This window comes from Anomaloglossus baeobatrachus, chromosome 4 (assembly GCF_048569485.1).
Source record: "Anomaloglossus baeobatrachus isolate aAnoBae1 chromosome 4, aAnoBae1.hap1, whole genome shotgun sequence".
Lineage (NCBI taxonomy): Eukaryota > Metazoa > Chordata > Amphibia > Anura > Aromobatidae > Anomaloglossus > Anomaloglossus baeobatrachus.
In genome coordinates this window covers 380,842,850-380,861,114 of record NC_134356.1, presented here as the reverse complement: position 1 = coordinate 380,861,114, position 18,265 = coordinate 380,842,850, and the positions used below count along the sequence as shown (strand labels likewise).

At 47.8% G+C, this 18,265-nt stretch overlaps 1 protein-coding gene across 4 annotated transcripts in view; it reads left to right on the top strand.

Moving 5' to 3' along the window:
• The window catches only part of CACNA2D1 (calcium voltage-gated channel auxiliary subunit alpha2delta 1), a 1,186,557-nt gene that overhangs the window by 994,082 nt on the left and 174,210 nt on the right, over window positions 1-18,265 (top strand). The window lies entirely within an intron of this gene.

Genomic DNA, 18,265 nt, shown 5'->3' with positions numbered 1-18,265 from the left:
TTTGCTATTCACTAATTAATTTTCACATACTTAAAGGGTTAGTCTTTCCTTTTCATATGCCCAGATAGGATATATGTATATAATAGCTGCTAGGTATAGTATGGCCGCTCCAAGTAGTGGACATACCATTGGTGAATTGTGTGCAGCCTCCCAGGGTCCCAATAGATAAGTAGGTCAACTTCCACATCCAAAGCAGGTGGAATTGTGCATTATGATGAGCTATTGGAGTGCAAAGGGCTTATATATTGTCCTGGAACAGGGGCACTTTTCTACTCCAGGCCCCTATTGTCCATGAATTTCATGCCCTGCTCATTAAATTTTCATTAACCTTTTCCTATCCTGAGTCCCCCCGGGGCATTCAAAATAATCTGTTAAGCTCTTTTGTCCGCTGGCAGGGGACATCAATATTTCTTAAGCATTTTACTGTCCTAAGTCCCTTCCAGCGGGCCACTGAGTGGAAAGACCCTTTTCTAAGCATAGTAAGCAGGACTTCTCTTATAGTGATATTTTTGGCAGCCAATGGTTGCATCTGTTCTTGATGACTTTTGACCCAACCCAGTTTCATTTTCTTCTTGTTTTACAAGTGAAAATGGCTAAGAGATCGCAAAACGAAGGTGCGTGAATGAAGTAAGGCAGCGTGTAATCGATACTAGTGAAAGTAGTAATAGTGAGAGCAATTTGGACGATGGAAGTGAAGTTGTAGAGTCAGAACTGAGTGACGTTGAAAGCGTTTTTTCTAACGATGTCCGTGACGAAAATGACGAGGGTATGGAGGGTCGACGCCAATGGGTGGCAACGAATGTCGTCTTCTGCCAATGGGTTTGGAGCAGATTCTCTTTTTACTACACTGGAATAAATATAACTGATGATGACCTATAATAGGTTTTCAATGGGCGAAACAGGAAACTGTATTGGATAGGAAAAGGTTAAACCTGACTGATGCTTCCTTCTTGTTGCAGTGTTACACTTTTGGGCATACGAAAAGTCAACAGATGTTGTCCAGATCAGAAAACTCATGTAAAAGACTACTAAGATTAGCATAAACCAACTATTTGGAAGGAATTCTGTTCTTTACTTTTGATATAAGTGCCTGTGCACCAAAACGTTTTGAACAAAATTATAGACAATTTATTATCAATAACAACAATGCATTTCAAACTGTTCTTACAGTTTTTAACTAAAGATCAAATTCAAAGATTACGATAGGGTGATCACATTTTCAAAAATTTTGATTGATGGTCACCTGAGTCTTAAGACCCTATAAATTTCTAAAACTTCAAAACTGTAGACTGTTCTTGATTGGTATATGTGATTATCTGCAGTCTCCTTCATAGATACACCCTCCGGAGCAACCCTGACATCGTTAGAAAACATGCTTTCAACGTCACTCAGTTCTGACTCTACAACTTCACTTCCATCGTCGAAATTGCTCTCTCTATAACTACCTTCACTAGTATCGATTACACGCTGCCTTACTTTGTTCACGCACCTTCATTTCGCTATCTCTTAGCCATTTTCACTTGTAAAACAAGAAGAAAACACAACTGGGTTGGGTCAAAGGTGCAAGAACAGATGCAACCATTGGCTGCCAAAAATATCACCATGCGCGAAGTCCTGCCTACTATGCTTAGAAAAAGGACTTTCCACTCAGTGGTCTGCTAAAAGGGACTTAGGACAGTAAAATGCGTATGAAATATTGATGTCTCCTGCCACGGACAAATGTGCTTAACAGATTATTTTGAATGCCCCCCCCCCCCAGGGGGACTCAGGATACGAAAAGGTTAATGAAAATTTAATGAGCAGGCCATAAAATTCATGGACAAGAGAGGCCTAGAGTAGAAGAGGGCCCCTGTTCCAGGACAATATATAAGCCATTTGCACTTGTATCTGTAGCCTTATATTTAACTTCAGATATTGGTGGGTGTTTCATCACCCAGATTTCCACTGTTCAAAACTTCTGACACATCACTATTACATTTTAAAGGTTTTCTAACAGTGCAGATATTCTTTAAAGAGAAACTGTCAATTTAGATGCATATAGAATCCACCAAGGATGTGCACCAGACTAGTTAAGCTAAATTATTATTGGGCCAACGTCTTAATTAGTACTCAGTTCTTACCTTTCTGATACCTCTGGGTGTCTTTCCTTCTTTCTTATGTCAATTCTGTGCTAGTGCCATGTTAGTTGTGTGTGGTTCATGAGCAGAGTGATCTCAAGTCATTTGATGTGACAATACCGGAAATTTATGCAGCTCATTCCAATTGCCCTGGTGCTCACAGTTGCCACTAATCTTTAGATTGGTAATGGGGATGGTATATGAGACCCCCATTACTAATCTGTAAGTGAAAAGAAATAAACACAAACATCAAAAAAATATTTTATTTGAAATAACTTTTTTTAAAAAAAAACTCTTTGGGGTACTTTGCACGTTGCGACATCGCTACTGCGATATCGTCAGGGTCAAACCGCACATCTGGTGCCGGTAACGACGTCGCAACGTGTAAAGCCTAGGAGAGAAGATGAATGAGCGTGAAACAGTCAAAAATCGCTGATCTGTGTCACGTCATTCATTTTCATAATTGCGGTGCGTCCGCAGGTACGATGTTGTTTGTCGTTCCTGCAGCTCCACACATCGCTGTGTGTGAAGCCACAGGACCAACAAACATCTCCTTACCTGTGCCCACCATCCACCGGGAAAGCGGAAGGGAGAAGGTGGGCGGGATGTTTACATCCCGCTCATCTCCGCCCCTCCGCTTCTATTGGCTGGCCGCTTAGTGACGTCGTGGTGACGTCGCTGTGACGCCGAATGCACCGCCTCCTTGAAGGAGGGATTCTTTGGCAGTCACAGCGATGTCGCCAACCAGGTATGTGCGTGTGAAGCTGCCATAGTGATAATATTCGCTACAGCAGCTCGCACTACTTATCGCATGTGCGACGGGGGCGGGAGCTATCATGCTCGGCATCGCTAGAATTTGCTAGCGATGTTGCAATGTGCAAAGTACCCCTTTCACTCCTTTATTAACCCCTTCAGCCCCCAGCCTGTTTTCACCTTAAAGACCCGGCCATTTTTTGCAATTTTGACCAGTGTCACTTTGACAGGTTATAACTCTGGAACACTTCAACGGATCCTGGCGATTCTGACATTGTTTTTTCGTGACATATTGTACTTCATGTCAGTGGTAAATTTAGGCCGATATGTTTTGCGTTTATTTGTGAAAATTTCGGAAATTTAGCGAAAATTTTGAAAATTTGCAATTTTCAAAATTTGAAATTTTATGCCCATAAATCTGAGAAATATGTCACACAAAAAAGTTACTAAATAACATTTCCCACATGTCTACTTTACACCAGCGCAATTTTTGAAAAAAAAACCAGCGCAATTTTTGAAAAAAAAAAAATTCCGTTAGGAAGTTAGAAGGGTTCAAAGTTCATCACCAATTTCTCATTTTTCCAACAAAATTTACAAAAAAAAAATTGTTTAGGTACCACATCACATTTGGAGTGATTTGAGAAACCTAGGCGACAGAAAATACCCAAAAGTGACCCAATTCTAAAATCTGCACCCCTCACTCTGCTCAAAACCACATCCAAGAAGTTTATTAACCCTTTAGGAGCTTCACAGCAACCAAAGCAATGTAGACGAAAAAATGAAAATTTTACTTTTTTAACACAAAAAATGTTACTTTAGCCATAAAAATTAGTATTTTCACAAGGGTATCAGGAAAAATGCATCATAAAATGTATCGTGCATTTTCTCCTGAGTACGCAGATACCCCATATGTGGTGGTAATCAAATGTTTGGGCGCACGGCAGGACTCGGAAGGCAAGGAGCGCAATTTGAATTTTTGAGTGCAAAATTAGCTGCACTCATTAGCGGACGCCATGTCGGGTTTGAAGACCCCCTGAGGTGCCTAAACAATGGAGCTCCCCCACAAATGACCCCATTTTGGAAACTAGAGCCCTCAAATATTTTTTCTAGATGTTTTATGTGCACTTTGAACCCCTGGGGGCTTCACAGAAGTTTATAACGTTGAGCCGTGAAAAGAAAAAAAATTTTTTTTACCACAAAACTGTTGCTTCAACCAGGTAGCTTTTTTTATCACAAGGGTATCAGGAAAAAATGCACCATAAAATTTATGGTGCATTTTCTCCTGAGTACGCAGATACCCCATATGTGGTGGAAATCAAATGTTTGGGCGCACGGCAGGACTCGGAAGGCAAGGAGCGCCATTTCACAGCAAAATTGGTTGGAATTATTAGCGGACGCCATGTTTCATTTGGAGACCCCCCTGAAGTGCCTAAACAATGGAGCTCCCCACAATTGACCCCATTTTGGAAACTAGACCCCTCATGGAATTTATCTAGCTGTTTAGTGAGCACTTTGAACCCCTGGAGGCTTCACAAGCGTTTGTAATGTTCAGCCGTGAAAATATTTTATTCTTTTTTTTACCACAAAATTGTTTTTTCAAACAGGTAGCTTTTTTTTTCCACAAGGGTATCAGAAAAAAATGCACCATAAAATGTATTGTGCAATTTCTCCTGAGTACGACGATACCTCATATGTGGTGGAAATCAATTGTTTGGGCGTACGGCGGGGCTCAGAAGAGAAGGAGCGCCATTTCACAGTAAAATTGATTGGAATTATTAGCAGACGCCATGTTTCATTTGGAGACCCCCCTGAGGTGCCTAAACAATGGAGCTCCCCCACATGTGATCCCATTTTGGAAACTAGCCCCCCCCCCCCATACAAAAAAAATTAGTTTGGCGAAATAAAAAATACAGACATCAGTAAAAAAAAAAAAAAAAAAGAGCGCCTGCCACTAAGACCAGTGCCAAACGTGAGAGCAATGCACGAGTCTCGTATCGCATCATCCACTGCAGTCTGGAAGCGAGCAACTGCGCTGGATAATGCGATGCGAGAGGGCGGGGCGGCAGATGAGAAAGAGCGCAGCGGATGGAAGATGGGAAAGGGCGCAGCGGGTGGAAGATGGGAAAGGGCGCAGCGGATGGAAGATGGGAAAGGGCGCAGCGGGTGGAGGAGCGGCAGAGGATGGGAAAGGGCGCAGCGGATGGATGATGGGAAATGGCGCAGCGGATGGAGGAGCGGCAGAGGATGGGGGGGTGAGATGGGGATACCTACCTTACAGGATGGATCTAGGCAGCAGAATCACAGCAGACAGAAGAGGCAGCAGATGAAGGAGGGTGAAAAGGATGGGAGAGAGCAGGCAGCAGATCAGGGAGGGGGGCAGAGTCTGATGGGAGGGGGGAGGCAGCACATGGAGGGAGGGGGGAGGCAGCACATGGGGGGGGAGGCAGCACATGGGGGGGGAGGCAGCACATGGGGGGGGGAGGCAGCACATGGGGGGGGAGGCAGCACATGGGGGGGGAGGCAGCACATGGGGGGGAGGCAGCACATGGGGGGGGAGGCAGCACATGGGGGGGGAGGCAGCACATGGGGGGGAGGCAGCACATGGGGGGGGAGACAGCACATGGGGGGGAGGCAGCACATGGGGGGGGGAGGCAGCACATGGGGGGGGGAGGCAGCACATGGGGGGGGGAGGCAGCACATGGGGGGGGAGGCAGCACATGGGGGGGAGGCAGCACATGGGGGGGAGGCAGCACATGGGGGGGGAGGCAGCACATGGGTGGGAGGCAGCACATGGGGGGGGAGGCAGCACATGGGGGGGGAGGCAGCACATGGGGGGAGGCAGCACATGGGGGGGGAGGCAGCACATGGGGGGGGAGGCAGCACATGGGGGGGGAGGCAGCACATGGGGGGGGAGGCAGCACATGGGGGGGAAGGCAGCACATGGGGGGAAGGCAGCACATGGAGGGAGGGGGGAGGCAGCACATGGGGGGGAGGCAGCACATGGGGGGGGAGGCAGCACATGGGGGGGGAGGCAGCACATGGGGGGGGGAGGCAGCACATGGGGGGGAGGCAGCACATGGGGGGGAGGCAGCACATGGGGGGGGAGGCAGCACATGGGGGGGGAGGCAGCACATGGGGGGGAGGCAGCACATGGGGGGGGAGGCAGCACATGGGGGGGAGGCAGCACATGGGGGGGGGAGGCAGCACATGGGGGGGGGAGGCAGCACATGGGGGGGGAGGCAGCACATGGGGGGGGGAGGCAGCACATGGGGGGGGAGGCAGCACATGGGGGGGAGGCAGCACATGGGGGGGGAGGCAGCACATGGGGGGGGAGGCAGCACATGGGTGGGAGGCAGCACATGGGGGGGGAGGCAGCACATGGGGGGGAGGCAGCACATGGGGGGGGAGGCAGCACATGGGGGGGAGGCAGCACATGGGGGGGGAGGCAGCACATGGGGGGGGAGGCAGCACATGGGGGGGGAGGCAGCACATGGGGGGGGAGGCAGCACATGGGGGGGAAGGCAGCACATGGGGGGAAGGCAGCACATGGAGGGAGGGGGGAGGCAGCACATGGGGGGGGAGGCAGCACATGGGGGGGAGGCAGCACATGGGGGGGAGGCAGCACATGGGGGGGAGGCAGCACATGGGGGGAGGCAGCACATGGGGGGAGGCAGCACATGGAGGGGGGAAGGCAGCACATGGAGGGGGGGAGGGGGAAGGCAGCACATGGAGGGGGGGAGGGGAGGGGGGAGGCAGCACATGGAGGGGGGGAGGGGAGGCAGCACATGGAGGGGGGAAGGGGAGGCAGCACATGGAGGGGGGAAGGGGAGGCAGCACATGGAGGGGGGAAGGGGAGGCAGCACATGGAGGGGGGGAGGGGAGGCAGCACATGGAGGGGGGGAGGCAGCACATGGAGGGGGGGAGGCAGCACATGGAGGGGGGGAGGGGAGGCAGCACATGGAGGGGGGGAGGCAGCACATGGAGGGGGGGAGGCAGCACATGGAGGGGGGGAGCCGATTAGGTGCAGTGGCAGCCGATGGAGGCGGCGGCCGATCGGGTGCAGCGGCGGCTGAAAAAGGTGGGTGCGACTGAAAGGGGACGGTGGCGACCAGGGACAGCGGCGTGGCGGGCAGCAGAGGTGGATCGGCGGGCAGGGACAGCGGCGGGAACAGCGGCGTGGCGGGCAGGGACAGCGGCGTGTAAAGCGGCGTGGCGACCAGCGGTGGATCGGCGGGGAGCGGCGGTGGATCTCGGCGGGGAGCGGCGGTGGATCTCGGCGGGGAGCGGCGGTGGATCTCGGCGGGGAGCGGCGGTGGATCTCGGCGGGGAGCGGCGGTGGATCTCGGCGGGGAGCGGCGGTGGATCTCGGCGGGGAGCGGCGGGGAGCGGCGGTGGATCTCGGCGGCGAGCGGCGGTGGATCTCGGCGGGGAGCAGCGGTGGATCTCGGCGGTGGATCTCGGCGGGGAGCGGCGGTGGATCTCGGCGGGGAGCGGCGGTGGATCTCGGCGGGGAGCGGCGGTGGATCTCGGCGGGGAGCGGCGGTGGATCTCGGCGGGGAGCGGCGGTGGATCTCGGCGGGGAGCGGCGGTGGATCTCGGCGGGGAGCGGCGGTGGATCTCGGCGGGGAGCGGCGGGGGATCTCGGCGGGGAGCGGCGGTGGATCTCGGCGGGGAGCGGCGGGGGATCTCGGCGGGGAGCGGCGGGGGATCTCGGCGGGGAGCGGCGGGGAGCGGCGGGGGATCTCGGCGGGGGATCTCGGTGGGGGATCTCGGCGGGGGATCTCGGCGGGGAATCTCGGCGGGGAATCTCGGCGGGGAATCTCGGTGGGGAATCTCGGCGGGGAATCTCGGCGGGGAGCGGCGGGGGATGGGGGTGCTATAACTTACCGATGGGCACCTGCAGCGACCGCTCTCATCAGCTTTCACGGACGGAGTGAAGCTGAGGGTAGCGGTGACGGCACAAGATCCACAGTGATTGGGAGAGATCGGTCACAAGGCCGGTCTCTCCAATCAGAGCTGGGGGCGGGTGAAACAAAGTTCACCCAGCTCCAGCCAGTCATCAGTGCTACAGCAGCACTGATTATGGCTGGATTGCAATGTGTTAGCCATTTTCAATGGCTGACACATTACAGTGACTGTAATTGGCTGAGCGGCGTTCGTCAGCCAATCACAGCCTCTGTAGGTTCGGGGAGGAGGCACCACCCCTCCTGAGGTCAGGCAGAGGTCCCCTCCTTCCCGAATCCACCGTTTAGGTAAACAAATTTCACTCCCAGGGGCTCCGGGACCGCGATTTCGCCAGGACGTACTGAGTACGTCATGGGTCGTTTAGCACCATGTGACCATGACGTACTCAGTACGTCCAAGGTCGTTAAGGGGTTAAACCAATACACCCAGTTCCGACGTAATCCACATGAGGTCCCACAACGATTCCGGCTCTGCTACATAAATACTGAAGTCACAGTGTACGGGCACAGAACATGTCTGCATGCTGTGGCTTCAGGCATAAACTGACTGACCTGCAGCAAAGAGCAGTGATGTCACTCAGTTTATTTGCTACCACAGATTAAGGTTTCCGAACTCTGACCATAGGTAAACTGACCTCAGGTGACCTCATTGAACTTCAGCTGAGGTCACTGAGTTCACAAACCTGCATCTCCTGGCAGAACACCACATTTTTTGCCAAGAGGTGCAGATTTGGTGCTGAAATTTATAAACACCGTATTCCAACACCCAAACTGCATGGATATGTTTTGTGACTGTGAACTGTGACATCAGTATTTAGGTAGCAAAACGGGAATCATCATGGGACCTTGTGTGGATTATGTCAGAACTGGGTGTTTGGGTTTAATAAAGGGGTGAAAGTGGGTGGGTATTTTTTGTACGTTTTTTTAAAATAAAGTATTTTTTTAGTGTTTGTGTTTATTTAATTTGTGTTTATTTACTTTCACTTGCAGATTAGTAATGGAGGGTCTCGTAGACGCTCTCCATTACTAATCTAGGGCTTAAGGCCCTGTCACACAAAGAGATAAATCTGCGGCAGATCTGTGGTTGCAGTGAAATTGTGGACAATCAGTGCCAGGCTTGTGGTTGTGTACAAATGGAACAATATGTCCATGATTTCACTGCAACCACAGATCTGCCAAAGATTTATCTCTGTGTGTGACGGGGCCTTTAGTGGCAGCTGTGAGCTGTCATTATATTAACCACTTATTACTCTGATTGCAACCGCACCAGGGCAATCAAGATGAGCTAGTCAAAGTTCTGGGATTGGATGTGACAATTCTGGGTGGTTGAAGGCTGCTATTTTTAGAGGGGCTTAATAACCATGGGCCTTCCCAGCCTGAAAATACAAGCCCCCAGCTGACTGCTTTATCATGGCTGGGTATCAAAATTTGGGGAGGACCGCACACCGTTTTTTAAAATTATTTAAATAATTTAAAAAAAACCCCTGCATGGAGTCCCTCTTATTTTTATACCCAACCAAGATAAGCACATGGCTGGGGGCTTCAGCCTGTAGCCATATGATTTATCTGTGCTGGATATCATAATATGGGGAGACCCTACGCCAATTTTTTAAATTTCTTTTTACACCAATATAGAAACAGACGTCTGTGATTTTAAGCAGTCAGACACGCTGTCACACAGGGTAGGGACATGGTCTGACTGCAACCAATCACAGATGTTGGGACTGCTGGTGGGCTGGGGAAGCAGTGCATATGCATGATGTTAATGAGCGGCCCTGGAAGTAGTACCACGTAGGAGACTGGTACGTATAACGTGCCTGCTTTATTCTTATTTTCTTTCTTTTAATTACCCATATGGCTGTATCTTGATATTTACCCCAAGTTCCATGAGCCCAGGATCCATGCACAGGTACTAAGTAACCCGCTTAGATCTGGACTTTTACAGTCCGAGTCCGCCCATCACTATTTATGAATTACCTTTTGGGAGGCATTTTAAAATTTAAATACTTTTTTAAAAAGTCTGGTTTCCCATGTACAGTTAGGTCCAGAAATATTTGGACAGTGACACAATTTTCGCGAGTTGGGCTCTGCATGCCACCACATTGGATTTGAAATGAAATCTCTACAACAGAATTCAAGTGCAGATTGTAACGTTTAATTTGAAGGTTTGAACAAAAATATCTGATAGAAATTGTAGGAACTGTACACATTTCTTTACAAACACTCCACATTTTAGGAGGTCAAAAGTAATTGGACAAATAAACCAAACCCAAACAAAATATTTTTATTTTCAATATTTTGTTGCGAATCCTTTGGAGGCAATCACTGCCTTAAGTCTGGAACCCATGGACATCACCAAACGCTGGGTTTCCTCCTTCTTAATGCTTTGCCAGGCCTTTACAGCCGCAGCCTTCAGGTCTTGCTTGTTTGTGGGTCTTTCCGTCTTAAGTCTGGATTTGAGCAAGTGAAATGCATGCTCAATTGGGTTAAGATCTGGTGATTGACTTGGCCATTGCAGAATGTTCCACTTTTTTGCACTCATGAACTCCTGGGTAGCTTTGGCTGTATGCTTGGGGTCATTGTCCATCTGTACTATGAAGCGCCGTCCGATCAACTTTGCGGCATTTGGCTGAATCTGGGCTGAAAGTATATCCCGGTACACTTCAGAATTCATCCGGCTACTCTTGTCTGCTGTTATGTCATCAATAAACACAAGTGACCCAGTGCCATTGAAAGCCATGCATGCCCATGCCATCACGTTGCCTCCACCATGTTTTACAGAGGATGTGGTGTCCCTTGGATCATGTGCCGTTCCCTTTCTTCTCCAAACTTTTTTCTTCCCATCATTCTGGTACAGGTTGATCTTTGTCTCATCTGTCCATAGAATACTTTTCCAGAACTGAGCTGGCTTCATGAGGTGTTTTTCAGCAAATTTAACTCTGGCCTATCTATTTTTGGAATTGATGAATGGTTTGCATCTAGATGTGAACCCTTTGTATTTACTTTCATGGAGTCTTCTCTTTACAGTTGACTTAGAGACAGATACACCTACTTCACTGAGAGTGTTCTGGACTTCAGTTGATGTTGTGAACGGGTTCTTCTTCACCAAAGAAAGTATGCGGCGATCATCCACCACTGTTGTCATCCGTGGACGCCCAGGCCTTTTTGAGTTCCCAAGCTCACCAGTCAATTCCTTTTTTCTCAGAATGTACCCGACTGTTGATATTGCCACTCCAAGCATGTCTGCTATCTCTCTGATGGATTTTTTCTTTTTTTTCAGCCTCAGGATGTTCTGCTTCACCTCAATTGAGACTTCCTTAGACCGCATGTTGTCTGGTCACAGCAACAGCTTTCAAATGCAAAACCACACACCTGTAATAAACCCCAGACCTTTTAACTATTTCATTGATTACAGGTTAACAAGGGAGACGCCTTCAGAGTTAATTGCAGCCCTTAGAGTCCCTTGTCCAATTACTTTTGGTCCCTTGAAAAAGAGGAGGCTATGCATTACAGAGCTATGATTCCTAAACCCTTTCTCCGATTTGGATGTGAAAACTCTCATATTGCAGCTGGGAGTGTGCACTTTCAGCCCATATTATATATATAATTGTATTTCTGAACATGTTTTTGTAAACCGCTAAAATAACAAAACTTGTGTCACTGTCCAAATATTTCTGGACCTAACTTTAACTGAGGTTGATATATTACCCCCAGATACAGTGGAAATGCAGTCTTCTGCATGCATAGCAGAGCTAACTGGGTCACCCGGGATTCAGCAGCTCCTGCTCTTTCCCTAGACCCAGCCACATAATTGCTGAGTCCTTAGAAAGAAGCGCCATTGGCAATTCCTATTAACGCTTCTCTACCCAAACTCCAAAACATAGAAAAAAAATAACCCATAGTCATGTAACCACTCACTTTGCGGGACACACGCAGGAACAAAGGGAGCAGTTGGAGGGGTGAGCAGAAAGGTTAGTATTGTTTTCTTTTCAACCTTTTGCTGGCCCTCTAGAGTTTTACAAGATAGCAGTCACAACTGGACGTCATTTCGGTAACTTTGCTTGCAGCGAATTACAAAAAAATCTTTATTCTCCAGCATGCAGATTTCTGTACAATTTGAGTAGTAAATAAGTGATGTGTGTAGAATATAAGTGATATGCAGTATTTGTAAATCTTAAAATACTGATATGAAGAAATTATTAGCATTTACGGTGAACTGTAAAATTATAATAATGACAACAATCTCTACATGCACCTTCACTTAAAAAAAAAGATCACAGACAGGTCAATGTTGTTTTTTCACAGTGGAAAAAGTGCTTTATTTTTACTATCCAGGAGTTCCTGAACGGTAGGCAAAGAAGAGCTTAATATTTGCGAGCCATCTGTTAATATGGAATATCATGTTAATATTAAGCCAAAGGAGTAATTTACGTGTAATGGGTTTAAACTGACCTCAGCCATTTAGTTAACATATTAAAAACAAAGTCAGGCAGTAAGCTTAAGATTATAATCAATAATATATTTTGTACATAGTTTTTTCATGTTTTGAGAGAGTATTAAGCAGTTGACATGTGTTCAACCCTATTTAAGATGAAATGGCAAGGTCACGGCACTTATATTTAGGCTTCTTAGATCATGGAGGCAGAAATGAGAGAAAATATTTAGCATTAAGGTTAAGGTCTATTGCCGTAAGTCTGGTTTTACTCATCTGGGAAAGAAATGGTAAAAGACAATTATCTTAATGTCCAGAGTAAATTATTAGTAAATCATTGTCAACCTGCTTCAGTCCACATATAGAAGCTAAAAGTTTGACCTACCCTTTTTTCTTTCAGTGAATATACTACCTTGATGACTCCAGTTCATGTTGTCCATATATCTCTTTTATTATCGAGTTTGCTTTAAGCATATCTGGTAGCTTTTACTGTAACGTTTGGTGTACTTTCTACTAAGGCGGGCTTTGCACACTACGACATCGCAGGTGCGATGTCGGTGGGGTCAAATTGAAAGTGACGCACATCCGACATCGCATGCGACATCGTAGTGTGTAAAGCATAGATGATACGATTAACGAGCGCAAAATCGTCGTAATCATATCATCGGTGTAGTGTCGGCGTAATCCATAATTACGATGACGCGACGGTACGATGTTGTTCCTCGCTCCTGTGGCAGGACACATCGCTGTGTGTGAAGCCGCAGGAGCGATGAACATCTCCTACCGGTGTCACCGTGGCTTCCGTAGGATATGCGGAAGGAAGGAGGTGGGCAGGATGTTTACATCCTGCTCATCTCCGCCCCTCCGCCGCTATTGGCCTGCTGTGTGACGTCGCTATGACGCCGCACGACCCGCCCCCTTAGGAAGGAGGCAGGTCGCCGGCCAGAGCGACGGTCGCAGGGCAGGTGAGTGCATGTGAAGCTGGCGTAGCGATAATTTTCGCTACGCCAGCTATCACACGATATCGTACCTGCGACGGGGGCGGGGACTATCGCGTGCGACATCGCAGCATCGGCTTGCGATGTCGCAACGTGCAAAGCCCGCCTAAGAGACAACAAACAACCAAGTTCTAGGTTCAACTTTTTTATATTGGAAAAAAAAATATGCCATTGAATAATTTTAGCTGGTATATTTTTATAGGTATAAATAGGTGACTTCAGGTATTATGTTAACGCATGCCCACTGAAGAAATTTTCTGTTTATCATGACCTTTTCAGTTAGTTACAAAAAAGGCATGAACCATTGAGGATTCTCAGTTTATACTAAAAGGGAACTTGTCCCCAGATTTGGCCCTATAAGCTGCGGCCACCACCAAAGAGCTCTTATATACAGCATTTTAGATTACTGTATATTAATGCCCAGGCCGCGATATGTAACATAAAAAACACTTTTATAATACTCACCTAGGGGGCGGATCAGTCCGATGGGTTTCGCTGCTTTCCGATCTTTCGCCTCCTCCAGATTTGGCCTTTGTAAGCTGCAGCCACCACCAGTGATCCCTTATATACAGCATTCCAGAATGATGTATATAAGAGCCCAGGCAGCGATGTATAACATTAACACTTTAATAATACTCACCTAAGGGGCGGATTGATCTGATGGATGTTGCTCCTCTCGGTCCGGCGCCTCCTACATCTTCTGTGATCTTTGTCCACCTGCTCAGCCCTGTGCCTCCAGCATCATTCACAGAGAGGCCTCTATTGCGCTCTTCTGCATGTGCACTTTGATCTGCCCTGCTGCAAAGTACTTTAATGCGCAGGTGCGAGAAAAGGTCAAAGACCACCTACGCATGCGCCCTACAGTACTTTGATCTGCCTTCAGCCAGGTAAATCAAAGTATGCCTATGCAGGAGAGTAATGGAGACCTCACTGTGAATGATGCAGGATGCGTCATGCACGGGGCTAGACAGGAAGATGGAGATTGCAGAAAATGGAGGAGGCGCCGGACCGAGAGCAGCAACACCCATCAGACCAATCCACCCCTTAGTTGAGTATTATAAAACTGTTTATGTTATACATTGTGCACTGGGCTCTTATATACAGTATTCTGTAATGCTGTTTATAAAAGCCCACTGGTGGTGGCTGCAGCTTCCAAAGGCCAAATCTTGTGACAGGTTCCCTTTAAGCCCTAAAACAAACGTGAAGGCAATTAGCTGGTTAATTCTAGATAATTTTAATTTCTCTATCAAACCTATTGTAATGTAACATAACCATGATCCATTTGTTTATTCTTTTACATAATGTATTCCTACTAAAGATGATCAAATTGATTCATTGCAAATTTAATTTTATGAAACTCTTAAGCCCGCTACACACGCTTCAATAAATCTCACAATCCGTCGTTGGGGTCAAGTTGTAAGTGACGCACATCCGGCATCGTTTGTGAGGTATCTGCGTGTGACAGCTACGTGCGATCAGGATTGAACGCAAAACCGTTGATCGCAAACACATCGTATCTTTTTCTAGAATTGAGCGTTTTGTTGCAGGAACCTAGTCAATTGTAACGTGTGACATCCCTCATACGATTTTGGTGTCTGATGCTATGTGCGCAGGTGTGCGCTCTGCACCGCAGCTTAAAAAAGGTCCGCTTCAGAGCACAGCTGAAAAGTTGCGTTCTGAAGCGCCTCACAATGTCTGTCATTCACTAATCTCTGTCAGTCGGTCACTATCTCTGTCCCTCACTCTCTGTCCATGTCAGTCTATCCCCCTCTCTCATATACTCACCGATCCCCGATCCCCAGCGTTGCACGGCGTTCACACTGCTCCAGCGGCTTTTACTGTTTTGAAAAAGCCGGCCGCCCATTAAACAATCTCGTATTCCCTGCTTTCCCCGCCCACCGGTGCCTATGATTGGTTACAGTGAGACACGCCCCCACGCTGAGTGACAGGTGTCACACTGCACCCAATCACAGCAGCCGGTGGGCGTGTCTATACTGTGTAGTGAAATAAATAATTAAATAATTAAAAAAAACGGCGTGCGGTCCCCCCCAATTTTAAAACCAGCCAGATAAAGCCATATGGCTGAAGGCTGGTATTCTCAGGATGGGGAGCTCCACGTTATGGGGAGCCCCCCAGCCTAACAATATCAGCCAACAGCCGCCCAGAATTGCCGCATACATTATATGCAACAGTTCTGGGACTGTACCCGGCTCTTCCCGATTTGCCCTGGTGCGTTGGCAAATCGGGGTAATAAGGAGTTATTGGCAGCCCATAGCTGCCAATAAGTCCTAGATTAATCATGTCAGGTGTCTATGAGATACCTTCCATGATTAATCTGTAAATTACAGTAAATAAACACACACACCTGAAAAAATCATTTATTAGAAATAAAAAACACAAACATATACCCTGGTTAACCACTTTAATCAGCCCCAAAAAGCCCTCCATGTCCGGCGTAATCCAGGATGCTCCAGCGTCGCTTCCAGCGCTGCTGCATGGAGGTGACCGGAGCTGTAGCAGACACAGCCGCTCCGGTCACCTCCACGCAGCTAATGAAGACAGCCGTGCGATCACCTGAGCTGTCAGTGAGGTTACCCGCTGTCACTGGATCCAGCGGTGGCCGCGGGTAACCTCAGTGACAGCTCAGCTGATCGCGCTACTCACCTCAGTTGCTGCGTGGAGGTGATAGGAGCGGCGGTGAGTAGCGCGATCAGCTGAGCTGTCACTGAGGTTACCCGCGGCCACCGCTGGATCCAGTGACAGCGGGTAACCTCACTGACAGCTCAGCCGATCGCGCGGCTGTCTTCAGTTGCTGTGTGGAGGTGACCGGAGCGGCGGTGTATTCTGCAGCTCCGGTCACCTCCATGCAGCAGCGCTGGAAGCGACGCAGGAGCATCCTGGATTACGCCGGACATGGAGGGCTTTTTGGGGCTGATTAAAGTGGTTAACCAGGGTATATGTTTGTGTTTTTTATTTCTAATAAAGGATTTTTTTCGGGTGTGTGTGTTTATTTACTGTAATTTACAGATTAATCATGGAAGGTGTCTCATAGACGCCTGACATGATTAATCTAGGACTTATTGGCAGCTATGGGCTGCCAATAACTCCTTATTACCCCGATTTGCCAACGCACCAGGGCAAATCGGGTAGAGCCGGGTACAGTCCCAGAACTGTTGCATATAATGTATGCGGCAATTCTGGGCGGCTGTTGGCTGATATTGTTAGGCTGGGGGGCTCCCCATAACGTGGAGCTCCCCATCCTGAGAATACCAGCCTTCAGCCGTATGGCTTTATCTGGCTGGTTTTAAAATTGGGGGGGACCGCTCGCCGTTTTTTTTAATTATTTAATTATTTATTTCACTACACAGTATAGACACGCCCACCGGCTGCTGTGATTGGGTGCAGTGTGACACCTGTCACTCAGCGTGGGGGTGTGTCTCACTGTAACCAATCATAGGCGCCGGTGGGCGGGGAAAGCAGGGAATACGAGATTGTTTAATGGGTGGCCGGCTTTTTCAAAACAGTAAAAGCCGCCGGAGCAGTGTGAATGCCGTGCAGTGCCGGGGATCGGTGAGTATGAGAGAGGGCTGCTAACTTCAGTCACTTAGGAGATTAGCGGTCACCGGTGAGTCCTTCACAGGTGACCGCTAATCAGGGCGCGACACAGACAGAGCCGCAGCATGACCGTGAAGTCGGGTGAAGTTCACCCGAGTACATTCTGACAGTGCGGCTCTGTCTGTGTCTGCTGTCATCTGCCATTCAGCTCTGCTACATGGCTGTCTGTGTCTGCTGTTAGCGGCCATGTAGCAGAGCTGAACGGCAGATGACATAGTAAAAACGCATCCCTACACATTACACATGCTTGGCAAGTCAATAAATAAAAAAAAAAAAAAGGTGCCCAATGCATACGTCACAGAACACATGATCCAAAGGATCACACACAAAATTGATCAATTTAACATAGACTACTAACGCACGTGTGACAGCAAATGAACGACCTACGTGCAATCTCATAAGATCCCGTATGCAACCTGGGCGTGTCACATCGCAAATGCGATTGTACAACTAATTGCAACGTGTAAAGTGGGCTTTAGATGTCAGCAAATTTTTAAAATTTGTGACTCGATCATCAAAAAACGGCTGAGTGCCATTTTAAACATTACCGAAGATTGTATCAGACAGACAGCAGGCTCACATGATGTCAAGTGCAGATAGGTGGGCTTCACAATAATGCCTTGCAGCTATTACATCCCATGGTGTAGCACAGACATTTGGGGGGAACTATCACATCTACTGCAGGGTTTTACAGCATAGGGAAAGGAGGCCAGAGAGCACACAGCTTATCAGCAAAAAAGAAATAGAATGGCTTGAAAACTATTAAGAACATAGAAAATAGGAGTGGAAGTCAGACTGTGAATAATACATAGATTCCGGTGTTGGGGAGGTGTAGAGCCTATGTGCCTCGGAATTGATCTTTCATACTCTACGCTATAACATCTTAATAAAACCACTTTTTTATTTTTTGATACTCCACAAAAAAGGGGGCACTTGAAGCCTTCTCACTCCTGATTTTCTACTGAAGAAAAATACTAGTTATTAGTTAAGGCTAGTCTGCCTGAGAAAGTATTCTTCCTAACTTTTGAGATGGACAAGCCAAAAAGCGGCATATTTTTGCATTTCTTTTGCAAAAAAAATCTTTAAATAAAATTAAATATTTAATTAGAGATGAGGAGATCAAGAAGAGTTTCAATTCTTCTGTTTCTGCAGATTTTCCCAGAAAATTCGATTTACAGAAAAGTTATTCTCCATGAATTTAATGTCCCTTATTATGAGTCTCTCCAGACATGAAAGTATGAAAGTAACATTTAAAAAAATAGAAAAATGTAAAAATATAGTAAAAAATATTCATCTTACCATTCTCCTCTCTGACCCCTCTGCTCCTTGTTTTCATCCATCCAGTCATTGTCGCATTTCATAATACCTGCTGCTTGTGCTAAAGTC